This window comes from Ammospiza nelsoni, chromosome 9 (genome assembly GCF_027579445.1).
Source record: "Ammospiza nelsoni isolate bAmmNel1 chromosome 9, bAmmNel1.pri, whole genome shotgun sequence".
Classification (NCBI taxonomy): Eukaryota; Metazoa; Chordata; class Aves; order Passeriformes; family Passerellidae; genus Ammospiza; species Ammospiza nelsoni.
The window spans coordinates 25,615,789-25,630,187 of record NC_080641.1 but is presented as its reverse complement, the minus strand read 5'-3'; the positions used below and the strand labels follow the sequence as shown (position 1 = coordinate 25,630,187).

Below are 14,399 nucleotides of genomic sequence, written 5' to 3'. Positions count from 1 at the left end.
GGCTGAGAATGGGCACTTTTCCTGTGTGCCCAACCTGCCAAAGCACCAACACACCTGAACCACCCCAGTACCTGAGCAGCGGCCAACACCCTTCTCCATCAAACCCATCCAAAGGCTCTGCTGCTGCTGTTAGGGAGCAAGGAGGGATGAAGGGAGCTAGCACTGAGAGGGCAAAGCATCCCTCCAGGCAGAGGTCAGCAGCAAACTGGGCATGCAGAAAGAAAAGACCAGCATGGCTGGGCAGGAGCTCCAGGAGCAGTGAGGCCCTGCCAACCCCAGTGCCCTGCTGGCCTTTTTCATCACTGCCCTGGGTGTAGTGAAAGCCCTGCCTTCCTATGGACCTCAGGCTGACAGCACAGCTTTGTGAAAGGCATCCAGCACGTAAGGTCTGCACTTCCAAAACCTCCAAGCAACTCCCAGCTGCTCCTTTCAAGCCTGCCATGCATCATAGATTCCCTCTGTTTCCCACATAAGAAGGGGGCTGTAGACACACAGCATCAAACGCTGGAGCAGCAAAAAGTTCCTCCTGTAAAAACTCAAAACAACAGACTAAGAAAGATGGCTTGTCAACAAAGTGACCAGGGCTAAGCCTGACTGCCACAGGAATTTCAGGCACTGAGGGAACAATACAAAGAATTAAAATCAATCTTCAAGTATTTCAGACGTGAACAGCCGAGAGTTTTGCCTCTCTGAGGTTTCTACATTATGAAAGCACACAACTATCAGAGCAAGACAAAGAAGCAAAGCCTACTAAGTATCTCCATAATGAATCTGAAAGAGTCGTGGCATGCACTGTAGGCAAAAGGCAGGTTAGGCTGGGGTTTCTCAGTTTTCACTTTATGATGACCTAAAAAAATATCAGAGTTTTTCCTATACAGATAAGACAACAGGCGATTACCTCACTCCTATGAGTAACACTTAAGATTTGATTTGACCTCATTTTCACTGCACTGGAGAAAGGCATCTCAACATCAGCAATAACACAACAGTTAACACCAGCACTCACTGGAATGCTTCTGTATCTGCCAACCCTAAATACCTTACAGTCAGCAAATGGGATGGTTTTATTGTTTTTAAATACACATAGACATGTATTTCTTAATTATACTTTAAACCAAGAACAAAGGTCGCACATATGCTCTTAGCAAGAGGCAGCTATCCAGCCACTATGTTCTGTAAACAACGCCCATCACTTCAACTATTACCAGGAGACCTTTAGACTTCGGCATCTCTTGGTGCTTTTCATATTGGAAAAACACCATTAAAACAGATTAAAACTGCTATTCCAGTCAGACTGCTTATATAAAGCTTGAAGAAAATGTGTACCTGCAATGCTCTCCTTCAAAACAAATGATAAAATCAACTGTTATTTCAGACTCCTAATCTTGGAAAAAATATTCTCTCTAATCAGAGACGACTAAATCTACTCTCTCCAATTAAAACTATATATTTATATAATCACAGAACGGTTTCAAGGATGCATTTTTAGGATGGATACACAGAAACCTCATATGTGTTCATACATGCTGAATTAAATAACTTTAATAAGAAAAGAGTGTACATAAAGTAGTTTTACAATTAACATCTGCTCTATCTCTTTTTTGTAAGATGACATTCAAGCCATATACATGTATCAGAGCCCTTTATCTCACAATGCCATTTTCCCCCAGAGCATTCATGTCTCACTTCAATAAAATATCAGCACGCACGGGCTTGAAAGTGGCTTTACCTGCAGCAGAGACAATTCCCAGACTATCAATTTGTAAAAGCATTGGAAAAGTAGTAAGAACAATATTGACAGATGGGCTCTCCCACACTTTCCTTGCAAAAGGCTCTGCTCTGGAGCCACCATCCCCACAAATTAGTCTTTGGAGAGTTAATAGATAACCATCCATTTCAGTCTTTGAGACTTCAAAAAAGTGGGCAATGGGGTATTTTGGGTTCTGGGGTGGGTCTTGTTCTTGTTGTTTTCCCCATCCCCTTTCCCTAAAGTAAAATAAACTCTGAACCATGCTTTCAGGAAAAGGTAAACTTAGCCATAAGAGTAATTCACTTCTTTCTCTGGAACTTCAGTAACATTCAGGGTTTTTACTCAATATGTAAGATATCCAGAGCTCTGAAGATACAACCCATGTGCAATGCTCATCCACAATCAGCACCTCAGGTGTTTGCCAAGTCTGGGGACCACACCATCACCAAGCCTACACTTTTGTTTAAATTACTTTCATCTCATTTGCATTCCCTCTTTATATCTGAAGGAACAGACATAGCTTTAGGTCTTCCTGCAAAAAGTTCCTGCTGTAGCACTACAGAATTAAGGACAAAAGAATACCAACTGAGTTCAACAGGACAGTATCTGTCCTACTTACAATTCTCAGGAGGAAGCCAGGGATGTACTCGGGGAATGGAGCTGTCCACTCCCACCTTATCTGTGGACTGTGGTTTTAACCTTGAGCCTATATTTAAATTGAGGGCTCATATTAAGCAGCAATGGGCATTCCCAACCTCAGGACATCAGTGTCCTCAGCAGCAGAAGGTACAGCACATCTGTGTTCATTACCAGGTGTGCTTTAATTACTGCTATTACCAGCAGCCAGGGAAGGGCTGCAAGGCAGCTACTCTTCAAAGAGAAAAGGCAGAGCAGGGCAGCAGAGATTACCCCAGCAACTGTAAATACTTTGCCATCTGCAGAGTCACTGGAATTAACTAACAATTTTATAAATGCTCATTTATTCCCTGGCCACACCATGCACACAGGCACCTATGCTGACCATATTGCTATGGAATCCTCAGCATCTGCACACCTGCCTGATCCATGGGCCACACAAAGTAAATACAAAGAAATGTAAGCAGAGGCACACTCATGGGTGGAGCAAAGGCTCATCTATACATAAAAACAAACACTACTTCAACCAACTGTTATTTTTATCCATATGTAAACAGAATCACATAGAGAAAGTAAATCTTGCTTGCTCTTGCTCTAAGACTACAAGAAGAGAATTATGTAGTATGGAGAAGGAAAGTGAATTTTTTAAGAGCCAAGCTGAAAATCCAAGCCCTGGACAGAAGCTGGGCTGAAGCACACTGGAGTGCAAGACACTCAGCCACAGAAAGGGCTCCTGCAGAGACAATGATTTCCAATCAATTAGGCCATTGTATAGTGGATACAGCTGCTCTGATGCCAGGAAGCAGTAGAGGGCTTGGAATCAACACCAGATCTCTAGGCAGTGCTAGGGACTGCACTGAAAATGCACATGGCTTTGAAGGAAAAAAAGAGAAATTCTACAGTACGGTACCAAGATCAACAAATTAAGTGGGAAAAGGTCAGGGTGATGCAGCATTTTGGAAAAAATCCCACTTTAGGCTCTATCCTGGGCATGGACCAAAAGGCAGTAATGCCAAGTGCTGTCTGCCAGGCCAGGAGATGCAAGAAGACCCTTCCCTACTCCCTGTGCATGGGGGCAGCAGGAAGCTGCAGCCAGCAGGGGCTGGGGAAGAAGGTGCCATGGCCAGGGCAGCTCCAGGGACATCCAGAGGGGTGAGAGCTCCTGGACCCTTAAGGGAAGCATTGCTTTTGCTGCCAAAATTAGCATGTGTTGGAAAACAGATTCAGAGACTCTCTCCTGTTTCTCAGCACGGATCAGGGATTTTTCTCTTCACTGGACACATGACTTGCTCTGATCTGACTCAGCTTTTGGAAGACAGTAAAAAGCCCTGACTTCCAAACAAGAAAGTTTAACAGATCTTCTGTGCTTCAAAGCAGGTGGGTTAAACTACAAAGAATTATTCATTCTCCATAGTTACTGGCCACTGCCATTCCTTTAACAGCGGGATACCCATCTAACACACACAGACATCAATATACATTAATTTAATCCACAGGTCCCTCTGCCCCTGGATAAAAGACCAACTTTAACCCTATGCTACTGCTGGAAGGACAAGAAAAGCTCTGGAGCAACAATGGAAAGAATTTGTTTCTCCACCTGGAGGTACCCATAATTAGGAAGTGATGGATGTCGCTAGTAAAAGTGAGTGATGTTTTTCAGGAGGTCTCTCATCTGTAACTGCACTGTTTTCAGATAAAATAACCCTTTCTGTCAGGCAGTGTCAGAAATGTCTACAGCCGATCAGTCACTGCTATCCAGAAAAAAATACGACATTTTTGTCATACCATCTGTAGTGTACATTGTATCAGCCCTTCTTCATAGTGTGCCTCATCAGTCAGGGTCTCCACCCTGGCAACATTAATAATTGGTGCTCCTGAGATAAACAGATAAATGGAAATTTTCAAAAACTTCAATCCCATTGCACGTGTTACAGAACTCCTTTTGAACAAAACACCTTTTACAAGAGTATAAAATCATACTTGCCATCTGGAGCTAATGACTATCAAGTAAAACTCAGGAGGAAGACCTGCTCACCACTCCTGCATGCTGGCCTACAAAGCAGAACCACCACAAGTAATAGCTTGGAAGGAAGTCAACAAGATAAGCAGGATCATTTCCAACTCGGACACCATAAAATTTCACACTGTAACAACTTCATTTACAAGACTTTGACAAACATTAAACAAGGAGAACAAGTATCTAACACAATTAACCGAGATTACACATATGGCCTAAAGTCTCTGTGCCACTGTGCAAGTGCCAGGAGAGACCGTCCCAACAGGGAAAATGGGGCAGCTCTGTAACTACGTGACCCTACAGACTTTCTCAGTATCACAGAAATAAATCCTGGACTGCCACAGCTCTGAACAAAGTGGCCTTGTCAGCTTTACAGCACCGCTTCAAAATCCAAACAAAACCCCATCAACATGATTAAGGAAATGGGATAGATGAGCTACACAGACCCTAAGTCTTTGGGAATTCTTTTGTGATCCTTGTCAAGCAGCCTGTCAAGTTATGTTTTTAACTGATTCAATCAGACCTTGAGAGAAAACTTAAGTGTCAATTTCTCAATATTCTAATAATTGCATAGAATTCTTACTAAGGTTCATGCAACAAATGACCATTCTGATAACAACACACTTTCTTTTCTACAGGTCACCTTACAAAATTAGAGGGAGGTTGAGAGTTAACGTTTCATTACCTAAAAAACCATTCTTGATCTTTAAACACAGCCAGTGTATATTAATATTTAACCACTGCATGCTAGAGATTACATATCACTATTACAAGCTCATAGCTGTTACTTTTGCAAAACACTAAGAAAAAAATAGATGCTGATGTCACTGATCACATGTTTTCTATTTATTGTGATGGGAAATAATCAGCTTCTCTGATTAGGCACATGTTTATTATATTATAAGGCAACAACTTCCTTCAAGCACCCAATCCAATCCACGTGCTTGACACAAACGTTTCTTAAAGGCTTGAAGGAATTTAAACACCTGTGCCCTAGAAAATACACTGGTGCTTCTAACAAAGAAAATGCTGAAGTATAGAAGAAATTTAAACATTTGATTACATTGTTTCCTCTTGACATCTGATTGACAAAACAAACATTTTTACATTATTAAGAGACATTAAGGGAAGCAATCCCAGTAGTATCTGGCCCTTCTGAACCACTGGTTACCCGGAGAAGCACTACCTGAGACACTGTATCATTCAAAAATTTCATTCCCTAAAGATAAGGAGGAAGGAAATAGCTTATTAAAACTCTGAATAAAGCAAGTCGGAAAGGTCCTCGGCACGTCCAAACCCATGCTCAAAACAGGAGCAACTCTGAAGTCAGACTGTGCTGTCCAGAGCCTTGCCCAGCTTATTTCTGAATACATTCTAAAATGGAAGCACTACGAGCTCTCTGGACTCCTGCTCAGTGCTCTTTCCCACTGAAGATGAGCTGCAGAACTTTCCTTGCTGCACCCCATGCACTTTCCCTCTTTTCCTTTCTGGGCTCCCTCTGGATAACCTGGATACTGCCATCACCCCATCCACCTGCCCAGGGGTGGGGGACCGTGCTCAGACCTCCCTCCCCCATGCCTGGGAGGCACTGCTCCCCTGGACCCCACTCACACATCTCCTGCTCAGTCCCCAGCCACCCCGTCTTCCGCCTGATTCACCTGGTTTTGGCACCTTGCTTGACTTGCCTTCCTCATTCTTGTGACCAGCAGTGGGAGTCAAGCTTCCCCATGAACTAGGGCCACCTCTTGTCCATCCCTTGGCTGAGATGGCAGCTGACCACTTGGTCTCCTCACCCACAGGCTGAGGGTCAACAACACCCACTTCTCATCCCAGTCCTCAGCCTGGAGCCAGCCCACACTCCCTGATGCACCATCCTTGCAGCTGGACACAGCACCACAGCAGCACCTTTACCTTTAATTACAGTCCTGGGCATCCACTCCAGACACAGCCTGTCCTTCCTGCAGCTGTCAGCTTGTGCACGGGTGGTGATCCAGTGCCTGTCCCAAAGCAGTCTTCCTGTGCTGTGCAGCCCTGCCACGTCCTCACCACTTTGTATTTCCTCATTTCAACTCATTAAGTTGTAAGCTGCAGATTTCCACATGCCTTTTCAATCTACCATAGCCATTTAACTGTGAACTATGCTTCGCCGTGCTTGAGCACCTCTCAGTCTGGACTTACTTGCAGATTTAGTTAGTATTCCCTTGTCCACACCAGCAAAGAGAACAGCAAATAAAGCTCAGCCCAAGACAAACATGGGTGTATTCACATGCCTCATGCCATCTCCCTTCTTCCCCTTATTTTCATGGTCAATTATGGGTAACTACACTTTAAACATGGTCCTTATACAATTATTTATCATATTATTAGATACATATCTTTCCTTATTCCAGAGAAATGGCACGAAGTTTTATCAGAAACTACTGAAGTCAAGCTAACATCACAGGACTCAGGTACTGATATCCCTGAGTCCTTATTTTCTTATCCTCCAGATTCCTAGAAACTGATTAAAAATTTTGTTCCAATTCTCTAAGCACTGCAGTTAGACTAACTAGTCTGTAATTCCCTGGATCTCCCTTTTTCAAACTGAGGTAATGCTATTGCCCTTTTCAGTCCTTCAGGACCTCTCCTAGCCTTCCCAATTTCTAAAAGATAATTGTAAATGGTTCAAAGGTTGCTTGGCTAGTTGCTGATGTACCCTAGGGCAAATTTCATCAGGCTCTGCCTATTTGAATACACATATCTTATCTCCTTTTTCTGATCTCTCCTTTTTCTACTCTGCACTTTACTCCTATCACCTTGTTTAAATTAATTTAATGTGAAGACACACTCATGCAATACAATAACTACATTATATCCATTTAATATTTTATCTTTCAGCTAAAACATTAGTAAAATATACCAACTTCACATTCATGTACTGTAACTATGGCCTTTTGGAGATACAGAAGAACATTTAGGAAGATTGGTCTGAGCTGGACTGAAGATTGCAAATGGTTTAGAGCAATCCTCAAGCTGGGGTGTCTGAAGGGAAAACACTAAGAAACGTCAATAAACTCTTTGTCTGTGCAGGAAGATTTAAACAGAAATTTTAACTGCATTTTAGAAAGGACTCTATCAATTACTAAGTCAGCCTGGTTTGGTTTTATAAGTTAAAAGAAAGAAAAATAATCCAACACTTCCCCAGTAGATAAAACATTTGATAATCAAATGCACAATTTCCTGTTGCTTGCCCAAGTTATCCAGCACTGATCATTGCCAGGGGTATGTACTGAACAGACTGACCACTGGTCCAAGCCAGCACAGCAAGTCCCACTCCTCCATGAACACAGAGAGGTATCTTGAAGCACATTCAATTTTGATGCATCCACCTGTTCTAGCCATAATTCACCTTTCATCAGCTGCAAATTACCATCCTCATGGCTGAGACGTGGCAAGACATCATGGGATCACTGCTAGTCTGCTTCTATGCTAAGCAAAACAGACAGCCTTAGATCATCCTCTGTGATTTCTATTTTGTTTTTCAGCAAAATGAACTAGACATGGTTGCGTGCACATTTCAGCTGAAGCACAGTTACTTCTTAAACTGCTTCATTTCCATCCTCAAAGACACATCAAGGCTCTGTTCTGTGATCCCCCAGGCAGAAGATGCAATGTTAATGGAGATTCTGGCTGTCACTTTTAAAAGCAGTTAGTGATTTGAATGCCTCAATTTCTTGTGTACCCAACTTAAAATATTTTACAAGGTCCAATTTTCAAGAAATTGAAAAATTTCTGGACTCAAAAACTGCTGGGCAGAGGTTCCCACCCCACTTGGTGGGGTTTAAATCCAGAACCCATTTTACCTGGTATTTCTACAGAAAATCCTTTTGCAAAACGAAAGCCCTAGTACTAGTCAAAAGAAGGAAAAAAATAATTTTCTTTTGCCAGCTGCGATGAAAATGCAACAAATCCATGCATTCTTCCAGTTACACAAAATACAGCAGCCTACCCTTGAATATGAATCCGTGAGTATTTTCTTCCAGAGTGATGCACTGAAAACCTTCTCTCACAAAATACTATAATCAGCTTTCAGTGAAACCTACTTTACTGGACCTAATATAAAGCTTGATTTCCAACACTGTCAGGACAGAGAACCCACCCCATATTTCCAATCCATATATTGCTGGTACTTGTTCCTACTGCAAATGCCACCATCAGTAATCCCTGTCTTGCTGCCTGCCTCCCCTGAAAAACAGATTATAATTAGCAGAATCCCTGGATCTCATCCCTGAGTTAATATGAATAAAAACAAGGTACAAATAGAGAGAACAGTCAGAACAGTAAAATACTGGTAGTCTCTGCTGCTGTTCCTTATTCCACTAGTGGAAAAATTCAGACTCTATTTTAGTCAGAGGAGCTTGGTGTCATGCAATTGTTCAGTCACAGCTCAGCAAACCTCATTATTTCAGGTCTCTTTAGAAATCCCGAGTTTTGCCCAGAGTAGGTTGGGATGTGTACCCGCCTGCTGTGCACTGTGCCCCAGGAATGGCACAGCCCTGGGAGCTGGCACAGGCACCGGGAACCCCAGCACAGTCACAACTCCCTGCTTTTGAATCCATCACCCCGCTGGGCTCTGCTTCAAACCCACAGTTTAACCAATACTGGCGGGTTTCAGCCAAGCCTATGCTGATAGTAGACAGAACGAAACCAAGTTAATTAGAGTTAAATGTAGCCTCAAAGGAGATCTCAGCACCAAAACTCCTTATGCACATTAACTTATATAGCATGTATTTTTAATGAGTTCAGCACTTGTCTCGAGTTTAGGAAACACACACATGGGGTGGCAGCTATTCAAAGCCGTTGCACCAGAGCGTGAGCAAGTGCTGACTCTGCAAGATGACAAGGTTATGTTGCCAGTTATGGAGATTCTACCTTTATTGCACAACCCTCAGATACCTAAATTTAAATTAAACAGGTGAAGTGACAACAAAAAGCCACCTACCAATATACTCACAGTAAAATACAAAAAGGAAATGAAAAAGACCAAAGGGCTAAAGCTCATGCTCAATTCTGCAAATATGGTTAAATCTTGTAACATCCCCAGCATCTCCTGAGCCTTTTTTTCATAAATAAACGTCTGAAAATATGTATCCCTGTAGACAGCTAAAGCAAACACCTTCAAAGCAGAAGGGAATTTTACAAGTGCAAATTTGGAGCTTTAAACCCCACCCTTCCATCTCCACATGCATTCTCCAACACTCATGTGAAGCCAGGTATAAGGCCAGTAGTTGCACCCTTTGCACTGTAATACATTAAAGCAATCTACTTATTTGTGAGATAAAACAACTTGCAAAGACTGTTAAGTCCAAAAAATACATAGTCATATATAAATAAGGCTGAATTATGCCAACAAATTCTGCCAATGCCCTTTTGAGCCTATCATTTAAGTATAGCCAGAAACCCTGTTCACTGGATTATGATGAAAAGTAAGGGGTAACTCACTGTTTTGCATTAATTATAAGTATGTTCTGGCCAATATGGCATTAACACACAATTAAATCACTTTGATTAAATCACTACTTTCTGTAGAAATATGTAACCTCTATTACAGAAAATAATCCTTCAATCAGAATATGGTATCATACCACATTTTCCAAAATGTAAATAAACTAAAGAATAAAAGTGTTTTAAGTATTGTAAGAGGACAATGTGACCCAATGACAACATTTTTACTTTCAAGTAAGAATGAAAAAGACTAATCATGTAGAAGGCTCAGTTTCAACTGCAACTCCAGGGGTAATGCTGCTTGTATAAAAAACCCCCTAACCATGATCACATAGATATTACAGTATCTCCCTAGCAACAGCCAGTTCAAATGAAAAATCTAAACTTTGTTTTTCTTTTAATCTTTTCAGGAATTACTCACTTTAATACATTCCTTAACTTCACTACTGTAACATTCAAATGGATAGGTACTTTTGTATATCCCTGAAAATGCAACCACACAACAATTTTAGTTTAAATGAATGACAAAATACTGCTTCAGGACAGAGTGCCGTCTCTAAACTCCTGAAAACTTAATCTGTATTCTGCTAATCTAGGCTACAGTTTATCTTCAGGGGTTCTCCTGTAACATCATTCCTCAATGCTTTGGATTCAGCCTGATTCGATTGAAAAGGCTTCCTTTTCTTTTTTCTCCCATTCATCCACTTTGTTCCCAGGCTCTCTGTCCCCTCTCCCCAAATCATTATTAAGGAAATTATTTTAAAAGAAAACCCTACAGATAAACCATGACCTAGAACAGGGAGATTCTGCCCAATTTATGTTCCAGAAAGTTGATTTACCTTAAACGACATTATTGAATGCCATTCAAACTGTACTTTCAGCCACATTTTCATTGACTGAGTCTGTCATCTTTTCTTTCCTAAAACCTGAGTTTACTTTAAGAATGACAGAAGACCTTCTCAGGGCCAGCTGAAAGCATTCATAACTGCACACACCAGGAAAGAAGTGCTATAAAACTGAGAAGCCCTCGAGGACAGCTGTTTTGCTGAGGAGTTGCATGGCCAAGCTGCCACCTAGGCTCCCGTGTAATGTCACTTCTCCTGGTTCAGTTCTGTCACCACACAGTGCCCTCCCAGGGGGGTGGCCATCTCCAAACTAAGCTCCAGGATGCTTCCAAACACAATACAAAACAAAATGCAGATGATTAATTAAGAAATGCAAACTTGACAGATGCTACCATACTTCAGACACTGTCCAGGTCTGCAGCTCACCAAGCCTGCCCATCTCTGGGATATGCTCAGCCCTGCTGCCCCTGGCTTCATGCTGACAGCTCCATGGGTCAGGTGAGCCTGCAAGGAACTGGTGGGCAACAGGGAGTCTGACCTGTCTGCACCTCTGCATCCTCAGCACTGTTCATGGCACATCTCTGAGCTAAGGGAGAAGGGGGTCCAGTATTCAAACTCTGCTCTTCAGTGGGCACAGAGCCCAGAGCCTTCCTGCTCACCTCCTGCCTGCACCCAAATGCAATCACACCAACCAGGACTCACCTCTGAGGAAAACCAAGCATGCCATACACCACAGCAACACACCCTTCCCTGCCCTGCTGCTGTGAAACACAAGGTTTCTGAAAGCAGCCCTCCCATTGTGCTGTCTCTGTGTAACCTCTCAGGCAGCACATGCCAAACCCTGAGCACCATCTCCAACTGCACCTGCCCAGCCCAGCCCAGCCCAGGTGCTGGCAGGATCTCCGCCACAAGGCTCTGAGCCCAAAGGCCCTGGAGCAGCTTCTCCCCACCCCAGGACCACATCAGGAGTGCTTTAAAACACACACACACAGACATTCCTACCATTTGTGCTTCCATCTCCACTTAGGCAGCAACACCAGTTCTGATGCTAGAGAAATCTTGCTTGTTTCAAGCATCAGCATCTTAGCTAATGAATTTTTGCTGCTCTTCTACACTCAACAAATACTAGGCTGAGTGACATATAGGCTAATTGACTGTTAAGGTCACTGGCCAGCTCTTTAATTTTATTTAGTACACTTTGAGACAGTTCATGAGTCATTAGGGCCTTATTCTTGAGGACACAAGGACATGTAATACAGGCTAATAAAGAGCATAAATGTGATCTAGCATGTGTATTTTACAGATTGTGAAATTAGAAAGATAGCATTAAATATTTCTTTGCAATGTTTGTTATATTTTTAATAACTGATGATTTTAACAAACATAAAAATATTTGTCAGAGTCTGCTGGTGTATTTCTAACTTGTAACACTGCTGTAACTCTAAGAAAATTCTTTGAGTAGTAAAAGTCACATTTTAAATACCATCTTGAAGAGAAAAAAAGGCTCAAGGGAGACCAAACTTAAAAAATTCCTTACTTAAAAGGGGGAAAAGAGACATTTTTCAATCTCTTATTCATGATGTTTGATTTTATGATCTAAATTGTAATTCAGAGCACACATGTGTCAGGAACTTTGCAATACTTTTGAAAGGGATCAGCATCGCTAATCAGACACTGAAATCCAATTTCTGGGAGAATCTGGGAGCTCAAACTTGCACATTTTAGCTGGCTTGGAAAGATCTTTGAAAAATAAAGTTAAACAGTAATTATACATAAGTGTGCTTGAGAAACTTTACACCTGTCTTGACATGAATCAAATCTTTGCATGGATGATGAAATTCTTGGCATTGCTTTAGGTGATTGGGATGGCATTAGCTTAGGCAAGGTAAGAATTCAACAGCCACAAGCCTAGACAGGTAGGATAAAGGAGTTACTGTCTCAAAAAGGCACAGCAGCTTATCTGTGGAAGTCTAAACATGCTAATCATTTAACATAAACAGATCTGCTGATATTTATAGAAAGGAATTTCAACTCATAAGTAACAATGTTAAAAAAAGGACACCAGTATCCCTAATCATATTTTCCACAGGTCCTCCCAGCCCCTTGCAGATTATTGCTACTAAAACTCAGACAAGGGAAGGGAAAAGAAAAAAACAAAGTAAAAAGAGGAAGAAAGAAAAAGAGCCAGAGATAGGTAGCTGGGTATGGGACCAGGACAACAATGAACTTGTTGGCAATCAGGGTTTAACTGCTGGCTATGCTACAAGACTCCTGCAACCTTTGTCTCCCTCTGCCTCAGTTCCCAGTCTGTAAAACCAAGTGATAATATTTCCTTACCTCACAGGAACGTTCTCAGAATAAATCCATAAAGGCCTGGAAGACACTGAGACACCACTGTGACAGAGGCCATAAAAATACCTAGGGGAAAAGCAAACAACATAAGAGTAAGTGTCAGAAGTGACCAAAACTGCAGAGACATTCACAGATTAAAGGTACAGCAAAAATTAAAACTTTGCTTAATGACATGAATTCTTCACCCTGGAGAAGAAGCAGTTCAGCTCAGCACAGATTCCCATACAGCACTTTAAAAACCATGACAGCAAGGGACAATTCCCCCTTTCTCCTTGCACATGACACAATCATGATAATCCACCACCAGATGCAAGCAGGAAAGATGTTTACACATCATTAGCTTAGCCCTCCACGGCAGGTATCACATCCAAGGACCCCAGTCACAGCAACAGAGCCCACAGCAACAGTGCTCTTCCTCAGCCTCCACATCCAATTCTAACTGCAGAGCTGAGCTCCTCCAGTAGTTAAAAAACTTTCAGCCTAACACTTATTCCTGAACAGCTTTTATCCATTTGTTTTCATGCCAACATTGATCCAGCAGCTTACACAGCTTTTCCCTATCCCTCACATTTATTTCCCTGACAATAAAAAATTAATTACACCACCTCCCTGTCAGGGCTCATTTTCCCACCCAAATCAAGCAAGTTCTTATCACCCCACATCAGCACCTTCTGCCCAACCCCATCCTTGTGGCCCACTGTCACCTTGCAACTGCCCCAACATGTGTTTCTCCAGCATTTTCAGCTGGGAACCCTCTCCATCCCAACCAGTGCAGAGCAGAAGCTTCTCTCCTAATGCCTTATGAGGTTATGACCTGGCATGGCATCACCAAGGAGCTGTGTCCCACTTCGACTGCTCTGCGTCTCAAGGTCTTTCTCAAAGACACCCTGACCTTGCACAGCACTGACCATGGCTCCTACCTGTCTCACCTCTGAGCCCTCAGGACACTGCTCTGTGGTGCCAGGGACATCACAGGGATCCTGCATGGTCTTAAAACCTAAATCCCATCTTCAGTGTCAGCTCAACCCACAGCTGATGGCTTGAGCTCAACTCCAGCGCTAAGCATATTTTAACATGAGCCAAATGACTACAGCCCTCAGAAGGATAAGTGATTCAAAATTATGCAAATGCACAGAATACATTATTTAGTCTTTATCATTTACAAAGTACGCATTTTGTAAACAGTTTCAGCCCTCTTATGGAGAGTGTGATAGTGCCCTGAAATTTGGATGTCTGAGGTTGCTGCATCATGCACTGATCGTCACAGTCCTGGTGGGAGAGGGGCTGCTCCAATTCTGAGGTGAGACATGAGGCT

The 14,399-nt window shown here is 42.4% G+C and overlaps 1 protein-coding gene across 5 annotated transcripts in view; it reads right to left on the bottom strand.

The window, feature by feature from the left end:
* Positions 1-14,399, bottom strand: part of PTPRF (protein tyrosine phosphatase receptor type F) — a 374,428-nt gene that overhangs the window by 272,777 nt on the left and 87,252 nt on the right. For all 5 annotated transcript variants that reach the window (XM_059477803.1, XM_059477805.1, XM_059477806.1 and 2 more), the window contains one exon: positions 13,070-13,150. The gene's annotated coding sequence lies outside the window, so the exon portion shown is untranslated. The remainder of the gene's footprint in view (positions 1-13,069; positions 13,151-14,399) is intronic.